Raw genomic sequence first — 13,368 nt, 5'->3', positions numbered from 1 at the left:
GACCGTGCGCTGGGCAGGGACTGTCCTAAGTGTACACACATGTTCTCATCTCTTTCTCACAATAACTTTATGGGGGAGGGACTGTTATTCTTCCCATTTTACAGATGAGGAAAATGAGGTACGGAACAGTTAGACAGTAGTCTCAGTAACTTCCCTGGCAGAAGCACAGGAAGGATTCAAACCCCAGCCTTGGGCCCCGGGGGCCCAGTTGAGTGCATAGCCATTGGCCTTCCTTCCCAGGAAAACTATGGAAGGAGCAGCCAGTTGGCCTGCAGCATCGCATCGTCACCAGGCTGACCACAGACAGGCCTGTCATTTACTAGCTACGTCACTACCTCCCTGAGCCCCTCTCAGCCTCAGCTTCCTTGCCCAGGAAATGGGATAATAGTGCCCACGCCCAGGCTTGAGGGCTTGCCTGGAGATGATGTGGATATGGGAGTGCTAGGTGCCAGGCAGGGGGTTTGGTATTGAACAAACCTTAAATTCCTTTCCATTTCTCCCTCAGGAAGGAAACTTGAAGACAATGCACATAACAAAACACTATTGTTCTTCTAGAGGGTGGAGACATCGGAATTCTAGAGATGCTGTGATTAAAACCAATTGTGAACACTCTGGAAAATGTAAAAAGGGTAACAATTGCAGCTAATGCTTTCTAACTACCCCTGAGTGCCTACTGTGTGCCAGGCTGCCTGTTAGGTGCTTTACATCCTTAGCACTCCCAGCAGAGCTGGAGGGTGTGATAAAGGAGTCTGAGATTCAAAGAGTTTAAACATTGGACCCCAGTCCCAAAACGGTGCCCACAGAACAGAGATTTGAACCCAGGACCTTCTCATTTCTTGTGTTCCCTGCCATCTTGCCCTGGCTCCTGAGGGGCAGCTGAAATACAGAAGCTCAGGATGCCAGGGAAAGCAGTTTGGGAGTCATCTCTGAAAAGGGAAATGACAGCCTGCTGTCAATTACACTAATGAGTTCTTGCCCTCTGGCCAGTTGGTATCAGATCCAAACTCCTCTTGGAGCCTACAAGCCCCTGCCTGCTCTGAGTCCCCATGACCTCTCTGATCTCATCCCCTCCCACACTCCCATGCCTGTCCCCTTGCTGCTCTTGCCAGTCACATTCCTGCCTCAGGGCGTTTGCACTTGCTATTCCAAAGTTCAGAACACCCTATCCCCAGACCAGGGTGTGGCTTACTGTTCCCCTCATTCAGGTCTCTGCTCAAAGGCACCACCTCAGGGAGGCTTTTCCTCTCCTCTCTATCTGCCATTATACCTACCCCACTTTCCATCCCTTTAACCTGATTTTTTTTTTTTTTTTACTAGCTAGCCCTCAGCACGACCTGATATTATAGTGTAGTTTGGTGCCATTATTTATATTTATTGTCTATCTTCCCCACTACAGTGCCAGCCCTAGATGGACGGGGGTTTCATCCACCCTGGCCACTGCTGTATGTCTCAGGTCTAGCGTGGCACCTGCACACACTGAGTGCTCAATCCATAATCACAGAACAGAAGAAAGGCCTGATTAGCAGGACAATGGGCAGGGCAGGGGCCTGAGAAGCTTGAGTCACCCTGAAAGAGAATCTACTTAGGGTCTTGTTTTTGTTTTTAATCAGACTTTCATCAGCCTGTTTGGAAGGATGGCCACATCCTCACCAACTGCTTCAAGGATTTTCAGAAGCTCTTTCCTTACAAGGGAAATGTTGTAGTTCAGCTGAGCATGACCACATTTACAGGCATTGCCCCGGAAAGGGGGGCTGGGGTGGGGCAGTGGGAATATTTTAATAGGAGACACTCAAGGCATCTGACCTCCAAGATCCAGAGACAGGGCTGTTTTACGGGCGCCTGCCCTATGCAGTAGCCCTTAGAAGGGCCCTGTGCTCTAATACTCTGCTGTTGCCCTCTTGAAATTCTTAACTTTTTAACCACATTTTTATTTACAGCGGATTCTGCAAACTATGTAGCCAGTCCTGTCCAAAGAGCTGGCCAATGGTAGAACTTAAGGCTTTCTAGACGTTGGTTATCTGTGCAAAGAGGTTCTCCTGGGTGTCCCCCACCCATACTTTCCAGGCTGCCACTTGCATTGTCGGTTCAATTCGCTGAGCACCTACTGTGTGCCATGCACTGTGTGAGATGCTGGGGAAGCAGCGCGAAGGAGACTTGGTATCTGCTCCAGGAGCTCACAATCAAGAGAGCCTGACAGGTAAAGAGAGAGGTGGCAGTGAGCTAGAGGGGGCACGTCGGAGGCAGAGCGAGTAACAAAGTAAGCTTACGCGGGGCCAGATGCTATTGGGACCATCAAGTTGGAATCCAACTCCAAACAACTGGGCCCCTAAGTACATGCTCCCACTCCCTTCACTGAAGCCTCTGCAGGGCACCAGCAGGGAGGCTGAGGAGGGCAGTGCGACACGGCTTGGCCTGCAGCCACCAGATCTGGACCTGGCTGGGTGTCCAGGAGCTGAAGCCACCGACGCCCATGGCTGTTTTGTGGGTGAAGGGGACTGGGAAGGGGCTTGGCCAGGGAGTGCCACAGCGATGCCCCCCTGCTGGAGAGTCCTCCTGCAGCCACTGCAGCGCCTGGAGGAACAGAAGGCAAACCCGCTGAAGCAGGAAAAGGAGAAATTCCTCTTAAGACATCTTTTCAGCTCTTTCACGGAGCCCTGCCAGAGCCAGTAACACACAAGGAGCTCCTTCAGTCCTGGCAACACGCCAGGAAGGTTTGTTATTAACCCGATTTTTCAGAGAAGGAAGCAGAAGCGCCAAGAACGGGGGAGTGGCTCGCTCCAGGTCACAGGGTCACAGAGACCCCAGGGAAAGGGCATCTGGGGGACCAGGAGCTGCGGCACCTCGCGGATGGCAAGGGTGCCCCGGCAAGGGGGAGGCCTGGGGGGGCGCCCCTGGGTCCCGAGAGGGCCAGGCAGAAAAAGAGCCTCGGGCTCGGGCGGCTCAGCATCTGCGCGGGGTTCGGGGCGCCCCGACGCCGTGCGGCGGCCGCTTCCGCCTCCTCGGGCCTGTGCCGAGCGGATGCGCTGCCTGCGTGTGAACAGGGCTTGTTTTCCCTTCACGCCCTCGGGCTCCGTTCCTATGAAGAACTTCCTTCTGTTGGCGCTTGGGGAATATGCATTCCTGGCGTGCACAGCGCACGGGTGACAGTTGGGCTGGGAAATGTCCCCGCAGCTTAATTAGGGCATCACCAGACCGCGCCAGGGACCCGCCCCCGCCCTTCCCTGCTGTCGGGACCCCGGGGACCCTGGAGCCTGCACACGCGCCACACACAGGCACACACGCACACGCGCACACACACACACACACACACACACCCCGTGGGAGGCGGCATAGCTGCTCCTGCAGCTGGAAGCACCATTATAGCTCCTGCAGCCCATCCAGCGACCCTGGTGTCCCCAGCCTGCCCTCCATCCCCTCATCCCTCCTCGGAACCTGTCCCGGAGCGGCAGACGGCTTATTGCTCCCCCAAATAAGCCATCTTCTTGCACATTTCTGTTCTTACTGTTGCTCCTGTCTGGAATGCACTCCACTCTCCTCCTGGCATGGATCTTTCCTTGCCTCCAGACCCCTCCACCCCAAAATCTTTCTACTCCCCTCCCCCAGGCTCCACTCACCCAGCCAAGTGGAAGAAGAGTCCTTTCCAGTTAGGGGATGTCCTAAAGCCTCCTGCTGTTCTGCCCTGTGGGATACATGAACCCTGATGGGCCACCTTCCCCTCCTATATCCTCACCAGGGCATCCTAAGAGGAGGGGCTCACATGTACCCCAAAAGCCCAGAAGAATACTGCAGAAGGAAGCCTAGTTGGTGTTGGGCCATGTAGGTGGATGGATATTGTCCATACAGGGCTTTGTCAGCCTTCCTGTGTTAACTCCAGCTTCCTCCAAATGGGGGTGAACCTGTATGGACAATATTCATCCACCTACATGGTGAGGGGTGAGGGGAGCCTTCACACCCTAAAACCCCAGAATAATGCTGCAGAAGGAAGCCCAGTGGATTGACTTAAATGTCAAGCCAAAAAATAAATATTGAAAATTCAACTGCATATTATATTGAAATCCCACCATAAAAAAAAAAAAACTTGAAAAAAATTTGCAACACACATGACACAGGGTGAGTCTCCTTAAATGCTAAAGCATTCCTGCAGTGAGAGGAAAATCAACCACCCAAGGGAAAATGGACAGACTGTGGAGAGAAACCACAAACGGTGTCTGAAGCACTGAGATATGCAGCCTTACGCATCCACGACAGACATGTGGAGGTCAAAGGTGATATCTTGGTTTAAATGTGATTGAGAAACATCTTCAAGATGTGTGGCCTAGTGGGAGGAAAAGGTTGCAGGGAGGTAGGTGTTGTGCTCTCAGGGGAGTGGAAAGCCCAGGTCAGTCGTGATTTCCAGGAGATGCTGGTCAGATGTGGTGAGTTCAGCTGCCTGTGCCCAGGGGGGTGGGGTGGGATGCCTGGGGTGGGTCTCCAGGCAGATGTGATCCAAGTCAGGTCCACCATTCCCAGCTACCTGCCTGCAGGTAGCTCATGTTCTCTTAGGCTCAGCTTTCTCATCTGTAAACTGGGGTCATGATGCATTACCAGGGAAGATTCAGACATGGGGAGGGGATGGAAGGGGAGGGGAAGACTTGGGGAGTAACACAGAGGCTGAGAGAGCAGACCCGAGGGGAAGGGAGGGAGGGAACACTGTGGGGAAGGGGAGGGTCATGGGAGGGTGCCAGCTGCTGCCTGGGGTTGAGACAGTTGTTAGGTGGGAAGCAGTACAGCCGCCGGTGCAGAGCTAGGGCTGCTGAGGGAACAGAGTGAAGATGGAGTTGCTCTTGGAGACCACAGTGTCAGTGTTGTTTGGTGGCAAAGGGAGGAATGGGGTAGGGGTGGGAAGGTGATGAGGGAGAGGGAGATGAGATTATCAGTAGGCTGTGAAAATACTCAAGCCCCCGGAGACACTGCTCTCAAAGTGGCATCTCCACACCAGGCCCACAGCTGGCAAATTCTCCAGAATGGCTGTATTTTTCTGACCCAATTTTGCAGAAATCCAGCTGTTTGTAGGGAAACATTAGCCCAGCCGAAAGAAGGAAAGGCCCACAGCTGGCAAATTCTCCAGAATGGCTGTATTTTTTCTGACCCAATTTTGCAGAAATCCAGCTAATGTTTGTAGGGCTGGGGCACACCCAAAGCCCAGCCAAAAGAAGGACCAAACCCTAGCTTCCCAGGAATTAGATGGAGATCATGGCCTTTAACCCAGGGCCACAAGGACAGCAAAATCAGAGGAAGAAATAAGTGAAGACTCTGGCCTAAGAGAAGCCTGGCTCTAACTCATCCCCAAGCAGCAGGGCTAACAGGAAAACAGGTCCTGCAGTCAGAAGGTGAGGGGGAACCTCACACATGTGCTCCGGGAAATGTGCCTGACACACTGCAGACACTCAACACACATTTCTTAAATGCGTAACCTGGAAGGAGGCTTGTGAGACTTGTGGAAACAAATAGTTCAAAGCCGAGCTTGTGAGGACAAGCAAGGATACAGGGTGGCTACAAGGCCAGGCACTGGGCAGGCAGCACAAGAGTGATGGAAATGCCAACTCTCAGCACAGACCAGAGTGGGGCGGATGATCCTGTTCTTGCCACTCTAGAGGGTGGGTACAGGAGGCAGGCACCGCCCCCCCCCCCTCCAAGATGTCATCCCAAATGGAAGAAGATGCCTTGCTGGCTGGGGCTGAGCAGGTGAACTCAGTCTTCCCGAGTTCTGCAGGACAGCCTGCTTTCCCTGGCGCCTTGGGCGATCTGACCTCTGTGGAGCAGGGAGCCCTACTGACCCTGAGTAGAGAAAGGGAAAGGTTATTAATGCAGAATCACAGATTCCACAGCGTGTGGGGAGGGGTGTGGCGCGGGCAGCAAGGGAGAAACCAGGACAGCTCTGAGGACCTCAGAAGCTGGAAACATGCAGACTCCAGGCTAACAGCTTCCAATCTGGGCCTCCGCCGCCCAGCTCCCTGGCCTCCCTGTGCTGACTCCAGCCAGATCTACAGCGGTATCTGACTGGCTGTGGGCCAACCAATAGATGGCTCCCCTTAACCCACTCGGGGTCCAATCAGCTCCCACGGGGCTGGTGGAGCACACGTGGGAAGAGGAAATGGGAGGGGGGCAGCAGATTAACATCTGGGTTTGCCCTGAGCGACCTGTAGGATGGAGAAGAGCCTGGAAGGGGGTCAGCCTACGGGGCTCCAAGCTAGCCATTAGGAGCTCCAGGAACACAGTGTGTCCTCTCTCGGAGCCTCAGTGTCCTAAATTGCAAAATGGCAGTAATAATGTGTTTGTTGTGAGGAGAAAATGAGATAATAAACAGGAGTGTCTTGTAAACCGTAAAGCTAGAGGCGAGTCGTTTTGTTTCACACCCAAGGGAGTGAATATTCTTGATTTTGCTTTCCCACGAAACTTGGCGCAGCCCCCAGCTGAAGCTGGACACGGGTCAGACCTTACACCTACACTCGCCGCCTGTGAGCGAAGAAGCATACAGGTCTTCCTGTGGGATGCACCAGCTGGATGACCTTAGCTACGTTTGCAGAGGAGACTGATTAGACCCTCTGGGTCTCAGTTTCTCCATCTGCAAAATGGATTGACACGACCGCCTTGCCCTATTCACACACTGCTGGAGAAATCAATCCCCTCCCTCCTTCCCCTTGCTTCCCTTCTCTGCTCCTCTCTGGGGCTCCTGGTGATGATAGCAGCTGAGAAGAAAGGAGCCATCGAGGACATGTCTGTGCCCTCATCCAAATGACCCTGGCCATTACACCCTCACAGCCCAACACCAGACAAGAGTTGCACTTTGCATGCCTCTCTAAGTGTTTGAAGTGTGTCCCTAACACGTTCACAACAGGATCATAAATTTTAGACCTTGCTTATCACCTCTGTTGTGAAAATCCCAGCTGCCGTCTGCAGGACCAGAAAGGGCACCTAGTGGAAGTGGTTGGAGGAAAGGGGACTGAGCAGCATCCCGCAGAGTGGGGCCTGCTGACGCCAGGGCCCAGTTCCTTCCTGCCGGCAGCCCCTTGACCTCCACGAGTTCCTCGCCGTCCCCAGGCTTCGGGTCCTGCACTGGGGCTGCCGGGGATAAAGACTCCCCGCTTGAGTGGGCTCGCCAAGCTCGCTTCCTCCTGGACCCCTTCCCGCCGGCCGGGGATCCTGGGACCCAAGCAGGCAAGGAGGGGCTGCCGCTCCTGCGCTCTCACCCACCCACCCCTGCAGGCCCCGGGTGTCATCTTTTGCAACAGCTGACAGTGACGCCTCCACCACTCTGGTGTCACTTTTAACACTGCGCCTTCACACCAGCGGCTGCCTGTCTGCGCGGAGGGCCCCAGCGGAGCCGCTCGCAGCCGCACCCCACATGTGGAGCTGTTAACCGGCAGTTGTTCAGCAGGTTCTCTCGGCCTCACCTCCCAACGTGTTACTTCTGGAGGGAACGACAGCACGGGGCTGCACCAGCCCTCCCAAGAAGGAATGCCAGGGCCGGCCTGTCCCGCGGGCCAGCAGCAGCGGGGCAAGCATTCCGGGCGGTGGCAAACGCAAAGGTCCAACGAGGCCCTGCTCGGGGCCTCCGCACCTCCACGCAGTTCCCCAAATTAGGAAAAGGGGAGGAAGGCGGCCTGCGCGGCTCAGCGTCCGCCCTCGGCTCCGGGCGCCATCCCGTCTGGGGACCGAGTCCCGCGGGGGCCACCTTGCGAGGAGCCTGCTGCTCCCTCTGCTTCCTCCTCTGCCCACTCTCTGTCTCTCATGAATAAATAAATAAAATCTTTAATTAAAAAAATAAAGGAAAAGAAGAGTAAGAAGAGAAAAAGGATAAGGGAAGTCGGGTCGCCAGACCACTTGAAACGTTTCATTAAAGGTGCACGTTTACCGCTTGTCTTCAAGGAAGAGCTCATGATGGGATGGTGAGAGACAAAAGCGCGGACAGCCCTTGCACAGTGTGCCCTCGACTCCGCAAGGCGCGGGGGACATCGCCGCTCCTCGCCGCCGGGCCCGCCGGGGCACCCCTCCCCCTCCCCTGGCACGGGAGGGTGGGGGGGATCTCGTGGCCTCGGCCTTTGACGGCCCGCGCGGTCATATGACTTCTTCGGCCAATGAGATGCGAGGGAAGTGATTCGTCACTTCCGGGGGAGCCGCCCTATATAACTGCGGGCAGTGCGCGGCGCAGCTCAGTCTCCACCTGGCCGCGCGGCGGGCGGAGTTGGCGGGAGCCGAGGGCCCAGGAGACCACAGGGGCCGCCGGACGAGGCCCGCACCCCTCCGAGTCCCTCGGACCAGCGTGCCCTGGGTATGAGCACAGAGAAATTCTTGTGCCGCTAAACCACCGAGGTGTCTATGGTTTTCCCCGCAGCATGATCTAGCCTATGTTGAAGGACATGATAATTTGAGATAGATGTGAAAAATATCATCAGGAAACGTTGCAGTTACTGGTGGTTTTTGCTTTTAAACTTCTCTAAGTTTTCCACATTTTTGTGTGGTCAGCATGTATTACTTTTGTGATTTTACTCTTTTAGTTTTATTGAGGTAAAATCGACATACAGTACCGTGGTGATTTAAGGTGTCCTTATTTCATGGTTTGAAAGCTGCTCCTCCTAAGCGTGCTAGCTCTCTAGAGCAAATAGATGCGTCCTCAGCACTGTACTAGAGACTGTAGCTAGGTCATTCCCTTACATTCTTACAAAACCCTAAAAGGATTTGCCCATTTTAAGAAGGCGGAAATCAGAGGTTTAGAGAGAGAAGGTGCCCGGTACTCTACATTCATTATTCTAGTTACCTCCTCAGAGGCTCAAAATATTTTATTCCAGTTTGAAAGATGAGGCTCAGAGAAGTTACGCAAGTTGCCCACTGTTAATCTTTTAAGAATTAAAGAAGTAAAATTGAAACAATAACCACAAAAGCAGACCTGTTTTATTGGATGCTTCTATGTGCCAGGCCCAGAAGTGGTCATTTTATCCTCTCAGTAACTCTATAATGTAGGTACAAAAACTATCTCAACTTTCCAGATGCAAAAAAAAAAAAAAAAAAATGGAAGCTCAGAGAGACTGACCTACTTGCCCAGGGTCGCACAGCCAGCAATCTGCAGAGCTGGGACTGGCATCTTGGTCTGTCCAAATTTTGGACTATTTTACTGAGAGCAGAGGTGGTACAAAAGGTGCCTTTAGGTAATACACACATGAACATTTAAAAATTAAATGTCTATTTTTATCAAAATATTTACACAGAACATTTTTTTTTTAAGATTTTATTTATTTATTCATGAGAGACACAGAGGGAGAAGCAGGCTCCATGCAGGGAGCCCAACATGGGACTTGATCCTGGATCTCCAGGATCACGCCCTGGGCCGAAGGCGGCGCTAAACCGCTGAGCCACCCGGGCTGCCCACACAGAACATTTTAAAAATCAAATGGTACCATGAAGCTGATAATGAGAAGCATCATGCCCTTTCACTCACCACCTAGCCCCCTCCACAGAGGCAACTACTTTCAACTTCTTAAGCTATTCTTTCTGACATTTATTTTCACATTTCTTTTTTTTTTTTTTTAAAGATTTTATTTCTATTTATTTGAGAAAGATCCAGAGAGAGAGAGAGAGAACACACAAGCAGGGGGAGGGGCAGAAAGAGAAGCAAACTCCCTGCTGAGCAGGGAGCCCCGAGTCAGGGCTCAATCCCAGGACCCTGAGATCATGACCTGAGCCAAAGGCAAACGCTTAGCCAACTGAGCCACCCAGGCACTCCTATTTTCATATTTCTAAATGTCATTCTTGACCATTATTTTTTAAGATATTACTTATTGGCTTCCTCCTATAGAAGACCATTTATACTCCACTAGATGCCACCCCCACACACACTTTTCCTTCCTGGATAATCATATCACAGTCGTTAAATTAATACTCAGTTTTTACACTGTCATATCTGCATATGTTATTCACAGCTAAATAAAATATGATATAATGGTTATAGTTGCTGTCTTCTGTAGGTTTTTTGTTTTCCCTAGAGTTAATAATTGTCTCCGTTTTCACTTAATTAGTTTTTGACTAGTTAAGTCAATAACATCACTAATATCATTAAATTAGTAACATCACTAATTCTTCCCACAAGTATGTCTAAATTTCTAGCAATACATTCAAACATATTTGGTAACCTGTCAATTTTATTTTTCTCTTTATTTTTCTCTGTCCTGATGCTCCTACCTCTGTCCAGCTGCTCTTCTGGCTGTGTTGTAGTCCTGAAATTTCTTTTCATCATTATCCTAGAAATTCCCTTCACCTTCTATGTTGGTTCCTTGTTTCCTAGCTCTTAAGCCATCTTCTTTCTTGGTTTTCTCCCTTCATTTTGTTGTAATGTGTATGCCAGTAGCTTCCTTGGAAACTGCATATGGAAGTTCAGTTTTTGGATAATTGATTGACAGTTTGGCTGGATGCATAAATCTTGGTTGGAAATAATCTTCCTCCAGAATTCTGAAGTTCTCTATTGGCATGTGGTGTTCTGGGTTGAAGTTAACAAGTCTAGTGCCATTCTGGTTCTTGATCGTCATTATGTGATGATCTAAAAAATCATTTAATAAAATTCAATATATTTTCTAATTTTTTTAAAAAGCTTTAATAAGTTAGACTAGATGGATAATGCCTTAAATTGACAGCTATGTATTTTAACCCAAAGCCAGGGGGAGATACTAGAAACACTGCCATATGGTCACCACTCTTCTGGAGACCAGTCAATGCAACAAGAAAGAGGTGTTAAATTGGAGAGGAAGAGGTATCCTGTCACTGTTTGGAGATGATTTGACCATGTACTGGGAAAACCCATAAGAATCAACTGAAAAAAATACTGAAAATGAGAAAATAATTGAATTAAGTGACAGCATACAAAATTAGTATTCTATTATCAATAGCTTTCAGATATAAAAACAACTGGTCCTAAAATAGGATGGATAAAAGACTCCATTTGCAAAAGCAGCCTAGAAATAAGCTTTTTTTAAAAATGTGCAAAATATTACGTAAAAAACACTTTTTGAATGCTACCAAAGGATACAAATGTGAAGTTATACCACATTCTTGTAAAAATATTCAACATTATAAGGATGTCAGTTCTCCCTAAGTTAATCTACACGTCAACACAATTACAATGAAAACACCAACAGGGTTTCTCATGGAAACAGACAAGTTGATTTTAAAGTTGATATGGAAAAATATACAAGCATGATTATCCAGGACAAATTTGAAAAAGAAATGTAAACAGCAGAGATAACCCTATCAGACATTTACACATATTTTAAATCTATTACACAGCTAAAATAATTAAACTGTGGTACGAGTCCATGAATAGACATATAATTCAGTAATTATAGGAAGTCACAGAATATATATAGTAAGTTACTATATGATCAAGTTGGCATTTTAAAACAGGATTTATCCATATTACTGGGACAATTGGCTACCCATCTGTAAAAGAAATTAATTTAGATCTTCACTTCGCATGTTACACCAAAATAAATTCCACATGAATCAAAGATTTAAATGAAATCATGAAATCCTTAAAGTGCCAGAACAAAACAGGAGATATGGGAACAATCATCTATTGAGCCTCTTGCTCAACACCAGGCCAGACAAGAGTGAGCAGTCCCAACTTGTGTATTGTTGACTGAAAAACAAATTGATTGTCCGGTTTCTTTTTAGATGCCATACTAGTAGACGCCAACAGGAAGGCCTAGGCTAGATTTGCCACATGTAATTTGTTTGGTTCTACTGTGTTGAAACAGTTTTAGTTTTGATTTACTATTTTTCAACCTGGAGATTTAACCAACAAATCTGGATTTCAGACTTCCCCTGAAATGTCTAAATGTCTGGAAGCACTAGGCCCTCATTCCTACATTCCTACCTGAATAGTCAGTCAACTGTGTCACTGTCCTTTGCTCTGAGGATGGGGCACATGGGCTGCAGTAGTACCAGTGACCAGAGCAAGTGAAAGGGCGTAGTGGCTGGTGAGCCCAGAGTCCAGGGGTAAGTGTCAGAGTGTAAGGCTGCTGGGGTGGGGTCAGGGGCCATGGTGGCAGAAGCAGTTCCTAGGCTGTTGAGATCACTCAGGCAAGAAGTCACGGTAAGGGCAACAGGAAGGAAAGGTTTGGCCAGAAGGAATTAGGGGCTTGAATCCACAGAGTTTGAGGACAAATTGGAGGTGTGTCTGTGTGTGTGTATGTGTGGGAGAGAAAGAGAGAGAGTTCTTATTGGAGGAGGAACTAAGAAGTGTGCCAAGATTCTCACTCAGGTGGACAAATGCTCATGAACATGTAAACCAGACCAGGTCACACTCCCGCTTAAAATCCCAACTCCTTACCTGACAGACCTGGCCACTGCCCATCTCTGATCCTTTCCTGTCACTGTGCTGGCTTGCACCCCAAGCCAAGGGCCTTGGGCCATCCCAGAAGTGGTCAGGGTCTTCTTTGCCTCAGGACTCTTGCACTTACTATTCCCTCTGCCCAAGACACTGTTCCCCTGACTAGCTGGCTGGTTCTCCCTCATCCCTTCCTTCTGGTTTCTTCTTAAATATTCTCTTCCGAAAGAAGTTTGGAATATGCTTGGGGAGGCTGAGGGACAGCAAGGAGGCTGATTCCCACAGAGGAATAAAAAGGCATATAGTTTTCTGAGTGCAAAGGGAAGGCTTCAAAGAGGCCACAGATATGGGATGCAGCCGTGCAATGACTGGATCAGATTCACCTCTTGAAAGGCTGCCCCTCTAGCACCCGTGTGTGAAGGAGACCCCAGGGCCAGAGTGGCAGCAAGCAAGAAAATTCTGGGTACCTGTTCTGGTGGGATATGGCAGAGGCAGTGAACTAGACAGAAGTCAAAGTGTTTGGGGACTGTGTGGCTAGGGTTGAGGTGAGAGCCATGGTGTCAGGGAAGAGAGGCACAGGGCACTACTTGGTTTCCAGCCCCAGCAGAGGGGTGAGTGGCACAGAGGAAGGTATGTGTCGTGAGGAACATGAGTCTTATTGATGCCAACAAGTCTTATTGATGCTTGTCTGAGCTCCCACCACCAGCCTGCAGACAATCTGATGGCAGCAGTGCTGCAGGGTGGCATGTCAGCTGCGTGGGCTCACAGCACGGCAGTCCCAGCTCCATGGCTCGGACCAAGGGGTGTGGAAAGGTCTGGAAAAAGTAATAGTGTAGCTGCTGAGCCCCTGCCCTGGCAGCAGCACATCCGAAAGAGAAAGGGCGGTGGGCCCGGTACCGGGCAGGAGGCCGATTCCACCGTCAGCCCCTGAGCCGCTCAACCTCATCCGAAAAGCAACAGTCTTAACGGCAACCCATTGGCAGAGCCCTGTGACGGTGCCGGTGGGCACCCCC

The sequence above is a fragment of the Canis lupus genome, chromosome 19 (assembly GCF_011100685.1).
Source record: "Canis lupus familiaris isolate Mischka breed German Shepherd chromosome 19, alternate assembly UU_Cfam_GSD_1.0, whole genome shotgun sequence".
Taxonomy (NCBI): domain Eukaryota; kingdom Metazoa; phylum Chordata; class Mammalia; order Carnivora; family Canidae; genus Canis; species Canis lupus.
This window is presented reverse-complemented; position numbering follows the sequence as displayed.